The sequence below is a fragment of the Magnolia sinica genome, chromosome 5 (assembly GCF_029962835.1).
Source record: "Magnolia sinica isolate HGM2019 chromosome 5, MsV1, whole genome shotgun sequence".
In the NCBI taxonomy this organism is placed as follows: Eukaryota; Viridiplantae; Streptophyta; class Magnoliopsida; order Magnoliales; family Magnoliaceae; genus Magnolia; species Magnolia sinica.
In genome coordinates, this window is record NC_080577.1 from 9,845,967 (window position 1) to 9,854,296 (window position 8,330).

Below are 8,330 nucleotides of genomic sequence, written 5' to 3' on the forward strand. Positions count from 1 at the left end.
ATATTCTAAACTTAGAAAAATCTCACAGCTAAAAAAATCCTACAGCTAGCATGCACAGCTAGCACACGCACCCTTCACACGGTTTTGGATTTGCAAAATCCTCCACCGTATCCAACAGTAGTCACGGTTGATGGGGTTCCAGTCAATGCTACTGATAGGGGAGTGTTGCCCAAAACCGCTGGCAATTGGATTGAAAGAAGGTGGACTCTCTAGGTCGAAGACAATGACTGAACCATGGTCATCACCAACGATGATATTGTCATCGAACTTAGACCAGGCACACTCGTTGAGGCCCTCGACCGTGTTGAAGGAGATGAAGTTGGTGATAGGTGTTGTGGTGGGGTTGAGGATGAGAAGGCGACCACGCTTTGGTGGTTCATGACTGGCAACGGCGAGTGGGTCGTACGTGGGCCGCAAGGGCAAGGCGAGTTTTTAGCAAGGGGCTGAATTTCACGGCATAGCCATGGAATTCGGTGTTGAAGGAAGACGTGACTCTCTCTCTCTGTTGTGAAATGAAGAAACAGTGCTTGAGCGTGGTCTTTATTCTGTTAGTCCAGTTCTTGATGTTTATTGTGTTAGTTCCGTTGCAACAGGCGAGGATTTCTTTGCTTCTTCTCGCCTTTTCCTTCTTTATTCTGTAATGAAGAAGCAGATCTTGATCTTGATCTTTATTTTGTTAGTTCTGTTGTAACAGGTGAGTACAATTGTAGAAGTGAAAGTGGGCCTTCTGACCAGTCTGATGCCCGTTCAGCCCATTGCGCGAGTTTGACATCTGAGGCCCGTGTTGGGCAATTCCAAGTTTCCAACAGCAAAATCTGTGCCCAATCGAAGCCCAAGGGCTTGTACCAGACCAGCCCACTCTCACTCCAACGGCCATACCTAGATTTAAGGACATCTAAGTCTAGAAAAGGTGGGCCCAACCGTGAAGATCATCTCGAGAATTCAACCATATAACAATGGCACAAGCAAACCCAAATGCCCAATAATTCGAATTTTACATATGAAAACCCTTTGAAAAAAACCGCGAGACTTACACATGAAAACCCTTGAAAAAAACCGCGAGACAAAGCCACCGGTAATGCACTATGACAGCAATATTACAAGAAAAATTATTTTACCAATTTAAAAAGCCCTCAAATTTCCTTTAAATCCCTAGCTATGCCCTAACCCAACATGGCCAGAAAGTTGGCCAATCTATTACCTGGAATGTTCGAATTCATCTGCTGATCGAGTTGGTTCTCCTGCTGAGGGTTGGAGTACATGTTTGTAGGACGTCTAAAACTGAAGACGGGATGGCTGGTTGGGTTATAATGCCTTGAGTCCAGTCCAGACCACACTATCAATGGCTATGGACCAAAACTCCTGCCTTCATCAATCCTAACCATCCAATTAACTACATTTTTCTTTTCTTACAACTGTTCATTTGCAACATGGTAATGGATGGCATGGATTCCTTATCCTCTTGGAGGCAATGGCCATTAATACCGTAGCCATTCATTCGATGCACTATTTGGATCACAGAAAAGTGGGCCATGCCGACAAGGAATGATGCACTATTTGGATCACGGAAAAGTGGGCCACACCGACAAGGAATGCTCACAAGAATGTAAACGTGAAAAGAAGAAGAAGAAGAAGAAATTTTCAAGAAGAAAAAACTCCATTATTGGATAACATCACAAATGGGCCCAGAGAATCAGTACTTCAAGAACAAGATCAAGAATTGCCTGTATGATGATCATGCCCAGTTTTAGCCTGAGCCCGGTCTGCACCCACACACTTTCGGCAAGATCTGGACTCTTAGTCGTGCCCATCATGCATGCCATATAGCCAAAAAAAAAAAATGTCATTGAAACATCACATACTCAATAGTGCATGGGCATGCTTGGACAGAGCCCATGCACTATTGATTAAGTAAACGAGCTTAAAACCGTCCACAGTCAAATTCAGAGTAGTCAGACTTAAAGAGGATTGGGCTGATTTTCAGGCCAGAGTAGGAATGGTTAGGCCTACCTTTTCCGATGGACCAGATCTTTGGACTTGCCCACCTATAAGCTCCTCAGGACCATCTTTCAGTGCTATTTTTGAGTTATGACCCACCTACACCGGTGCCTACATTTCGATCGTTAAGATTTAGATGTATATTTACCGCGTGTGTTTATGTGTGGATCGTTGCACTCTTTTTAATTAAAAATAAAATATTTAACTATTTATTTTAGTCTGTAGTGCACCAAATTTAGCAAGGGGCTGAATTTCACGGCATAGCCATGGAATTCGGTGTTGAGGGAAGACATGACTCTCTCTCTCTCTGTGGTTTGGAGATGAAGTAGTTCTTGATCTTGGTCTTAATTCCGTTAGTTCTCTCTAGTTTGGAAATACAGAATTAGTTCTGTTGCAACACGAAAGGTGCTTTTAGCTTCATCCCGCTGTTTTGTTCGTTGAAAACGGAAGTGGGCTGTGCTAGGACTGTTCATGTCAGTCCTAGGCCACACCAAAAGTAGCTTAGCCGGGCCGAGGTGGGCCTACTCCAATACATAAGCATCTTTGTCCAAACCCAGCCTGCTATCAAACTGCCGATTTCAACGGCTTTAAAGTGATAATCAATGTGTTTGCCACGTGTACACCGGGGTGTGTTTCTGTGTGGATCGTTGCACTCTTTTTCTGGGGAATTCACTGAGATTTTAAGTTGGATCAGAGCTGAACGGTGTGGATCTGGTTTTTGGTATAACCATGTCAAGTACCGTGGATGAGGGAGCACCGATTTTAAATGGTGGTGAACAGTAACGGGAATCTAGGTAAGGCCGTGGGAGTGAAAGTGGGCTGGGCTGGGACAAGCCCTTGGGCTTCGATTGGACACAGATTTTGCTGTCGGAAACTTGGAATTGCCCAACACGTGCCTCAGCTATCAAACTCGCGGAATGGGGTGAGCGGGCTTCAGACCGGGCAGAAGGCCCACTTTCACTTCTCTATAAACAAAAGTAAGGGCGGGAAAAAGCAAAGTTGTCCTCGCCTGTTGCAATAGAACTAACAGAATAAAGATCAAGATCAAGAACTGCTTCTTTATTACAGAATAAAGAAGGAAAAGGCAAGAAGAAGCAAAGAAATCCTCGCCTACTGCAACGGAACGAACACAATAAAGATCAAGAACCAGACTAGCAGAATAAAGATCAAGATCAAGAGCTGGACTAGCAGAATAAAGACCAAGCTCAAGCACTGTTTCTTCATTTCACAACAGAGAGAGAGAAACTGATGCCTTCCCTCCACACCAAATTATACGGCAATGCCGTGAAATTCAGCCCCTTCCATAAAACCTTCCTCGCCGTCGCTGCCCACGACCCACTCGCCATCGCCTCTGATCATGAACCACTTCCGCGTGGTCGCCTTCTCATCCTCAACGCCTACCCTTCCCTCACCAACTTCACCTACTTCAGCACCTTCCGGGGCCTCAACGATTGCGCCTGGTCCGAGCTCAATGACAATATCCTCGTTGCCGGTGACATTGGTGGCTCAGCCATGATATTCAAACTCAACCTTCCCCATACCGCCAACCCCGTCAGTGAACTCCACGAACACCGCAGCTCCATCAATTGCATCGACTGGAACCCCATTCGCGGCGACTACTTCCTTAACTGTTCCAGCGACTGCACCATCAAGATATGGTCCACAGATCACGCCGTCGATGTCAGCACCTTCGAAGAGCAAAACTTCCCCATCTACTACTCTGTCTGAACCCCCACCATCCCGACATCTTCGCCTCAGCTGGCCGTGAGCATCTACAACATCCGCAGGCCACGATTTATCGCTGCCACCGGCTCTCATTCTTATTTCTTTTCCCGTGACTGGTGCACCTACAACGAAACCCGCATCACCACCGCTGCCTATTCCGAGAACTACATCAGGGTATGGGATATCAGGCCTACGCTTACCCCTTACATAGCATTGTCCCTTCTACAGTCGTCAACACGGGTGAAGTTCTCACCGCCCCGGGAGAGCCACATCGCGTCTGTTGCAAAAAATATTGATTTTAATAAAATATATTTCAATACTAAAATGATATATAAGATATAAAAAGTTGTTTTGAAAAACACTTTTCCGTGGGTTTTTGGGAATAGTCCCACATGGAAAAGATAAGAGAAAAAACTATGGTTTATACGAAGGATGTGGAGTATTATAATATTTACCTACCTAGTCCGTGGACTATGGACCTTGCAACGCACTGGAACACCCACGCACGGGCTCGGGCTCGGGCACGGGTTCGATTCGAAGGCGTGAGCATGTGAGGCAGTGTGGCTGTAGAGGCGCTAGTGGCGCACTTTGCACTGAAAAGAGCTGTTGCAGTAGAAACTGTAACAGCTGAGCCATTAGTGCAGGGTCCAGCTGTAACTGCTGCATGGCTAGCCCAACAGCTAGAAAACAGCTAGCTGTTGTCTCACAGCAGTCAGCATGCAGCAGCTTAATGGCTCATGCACAACAGTCAGAAAACGGCCATAAAACGGCTAGTTTTTCAACAGTCAGAAATGGTTTAATGGAATTTAAGTCTCTGGACCATAAACCCCTAGCCACCATAGCCTATAAAAGGACCTGGATGGGTTTCCAAACCATCTCAACTCACTCCAGCAAATCCATACGAACTAAAACAGCCAGCCTCTCTCCACTCATATATTCTAGTGTTTCCAGCAACGTAGTAAGACTTAAACCTTAACTTGAAGAACAGACCACCAGTGTGGTCTAGGACGGTTCAACTGAACCAGTGGCTGAAGATTTGAACTGACCTATACAGAAGTCAAAACTACTTTTTCTCTTCTTTTCTTCTTCTCTTGGGATTTTTTCCTTTATACTGTAATACTGCCAGAAAGTGTGTAATTGATTTCCATTTGGTGGGCCTTCGTGTTTGTTGAACGCAGACCCACACCAGGCTCGTCGTATCCTAGAAGCTGTTTGCCTGTAACCTATCAGCATACTCAATTCACTTGAGTAGGGGCAAATAACGCTTTAAGAACAACGTTTCAGAAGTGCTTCAGCCTATCATGATTTCTAATTATTTTACAATTTTTTATTTCCACATTATACAGAAATACATTAATCTGTATAATTTTCAACAATCTTAAAGCGTTATTTTACTGATGGAAGCCGACAGTATTTCATCCATCAAGTTGATGAATCAGGACTTGATACGTCTTAATCGGTTCAATGAAACCAATTTTACAAGATGGCAAGACAAACTGAAATTTCTCCTGACGGCACTGAAGATCTATTACATATTAGATCCAAATTTGCAAGCACTACCTGAAGCATCTGACAAAGACGCACTGAACAAGTAACTGCCCGCACCAAAAGAGCCGAAGACGAACTCTTGTGTCGAGGACACATTCTGAACGCTCTCTCCGACCGCCTGTATGATCTGTACCAACAGACGTCATCAGCAGAGGAGATCTGGGCCGCTTTGGAATTCAAATATAAGGCTGAAGAAGAAGGTACCAACAAGTTTCTCATCGCCAGGTATTTTGGCTTCAGCATGGTAGATAATAAACCGCTGTTGCCCCAAATCCAAGAACTGCAGCTAATAGTAAACAAAATCAAAGCGATAAAAATCGATCTTCCTGAATCATTCCAAGTTGGGGCTATAATCGCTAAATTGTCACCGATGTGGAAAGACTATATAAAGAAGTTGCTACATAAAATCGAGGACTACACACTAGAACAAATCCAGAAACACCTCAGGATTGAGGAAGAATCCCGTAACCGTGATAGAAAAAATGATAACGGGAATACCTCGTCCAAGGTACATGCTGTAAAAAACACTAATAACAAATATCCCGAGCAGGACGATTCCTTGAAACCTAATAAAGGAAAATTCAAGAAGAACACATAAAAGAAGAACAGAAAGTTCAAGGGCCTATGCCATGTCTGTGGAAAAACGGGCACTATACTCGAGTATGCCGCTATCGCAAATCTAAAAAAGAGGCAAGTGCAGTAGAAGAATGCAATATCGTGGCTATGATCACTGAGGTGAATACCATCTAAGGCAAAGTTTCAGGTTGATGGTATGATACTGCCGCTACTGTACATGTGTGCTACGACAAATCAGCCTTCAAAACCTATGAGAAATTGACCGATGGTCAAGAAGTCCAAATGGGTAATGAAGTCCGATCGAAGGTCGTCGGCAAAGGAACTGTCGAACTGATATTCACCTCTGGAAAGAAAGTGATTCTAATTAATGTACTGCACGTCCCAAACATGAAGCGAAACTTAATTTCTGGGGATCTTCTGGGAAAACCAGGCATATGGGTGGTGTATGAGTCAGGTAAACTGATTTTGTCCAAAAATGAAAATTTTGTCGGAAAGGGATATGCTTGTAACAGAATGATTAAGTTTTCTCTGAATGAAAGTAGCACTTCTGCGTATATGGTTGAATCTGCTGGACTGTGGTATGATAGACTAGCCCATATAGGGTATAGTACCTTGAAGTTCATGGCTAAGAATGGTTTAATCTCATACACAGATAATGAAATCGAAAAATGTGAAGTGTGCATAAGATCCAAAATGACAAAGAAACTTTTTTCAAGTATTGAAAGATCGTCTCAAGTATTGGATCTTATGCACAGTGATATCTGTGAGTTAAACGGCATTCTTACTCGTGGAGGTAAACGGTACTTCATAACCTTTATAGATGATTACTCTAGGTATGTGTATGTATACCTATTAAAGAGCAAAGATGAAGAATTAAACATATTTAAAATATATAAAGTAGAAGTAGAGAATCAACTGAATAAGAAAATAAAAATTCTCCGTAGCGATAGAGGAGGAGAATACTTCTCCAATGAATTCGATAACTTCTGTGAAGAACATGGACTGATATATCAATGTACAGCGCCATACATACCTCAACAAAATGGAATAGCTGAAAGGAAGAATATAACATTAGTAGAAATGGTCAACTCAATGCTGATAAGAGCAAAGTTGTCACTAAGTCTATGGGGAGAGGCACTGCTTGCAGCATGCCATATAATAAATAGAATTCCGTCTAAAAAATATAAAATATCTCCATATGAAACATGGAGAGGTAGAAAATCTAACATAGGTTATCTAAAAGTGTGGGGGTGTCTTGCATATTGTAGAACCCCTGATCCATAAAGAACTAAGTTAGGACCAAAACCTATTAAGTACGCCTTCGTAGGGTATGCACGAAATAGTAAAGCTTATAGACTTCTAGACATAGAGTCTAATACAATAATAGAATCAAGAGATGTTGAGTTCTTTGAAAACTCACTATCCTTGGAGTCAAAGGATAATGAAATCCAAACTCCTAATAGAGAACCAGATAGTACAGCTCTACAGATAGTGGAAGCTCTTATTGAGACTCGTAGGAGTCAAAGAACAAGAATAGAGAAGAGTCTAGGACATAACTATATAGACTCACAACGTGTCATTTTCCATCTTGTAGAAGGAGATAGAGAAAATGTTATAAGAAAAATACATGTAGTAATGACATAGAAGATGATCCTAAAACATATAAAGAGGTCATATCCTCTAGAGACTCAGCTTTTTGGAAAGAAGTTATAAACGATGAAATGGAATCTATACTATCAAATCAAACATAGGAACTAGTTAACTTACCTCCGGGTTCTAGACCCATAGGTTGTAAGTGGGTATTTAGGAAGAAATATCACACTGATGGGACTATCCAAACCTTTAAAACTCGACTAGTAGATAAGGGTTTTAGGCAAAAAGAAGGAATAGATTACTTTGACATATACTCTCCTGTAGCTAGGATAACATCCATTAGGATATTATTTGCGCTAGCTTCCATACATCATCTTCACATCCACCAAATGGATATAAAGACCACATTCCTGAATGGTGACCTTAACGAGGAGGTATATATGGAACAACCTTAAGGATTCGTTCTACCAGGAAATGAAAACAAAGTATGTAGATTAGTCAAATCATTGTATGGATTAAAACAAGCACCAAAATAGTGGCATGAGAAATTTGATTCCAAAATACTATCTCATGATTTCATGCATAATGTAACTGACAAATGCATATATTCTAAAGTAGATGGTAGTTACATCGTTATTATTTGTTTATATGTTGATATCATGTTAATAATAAGTAATAAAATGGAAGGTGTGACTGAAATAAAGAGGTTTCCATCTTCCGTATTTAAAATGAAGGATCTTGGACAAGTTGATACCATTCTCGGTATCAAAGTTAAAAAACATTGTCGGAGTTATGCTTTGTGTCAATCTCATTATATTGAGAAGATACTAAACAAGTTTAACCATCTAAATATAAAAGAAGCAAATATCTCATTTAATCCAAGTATCAAG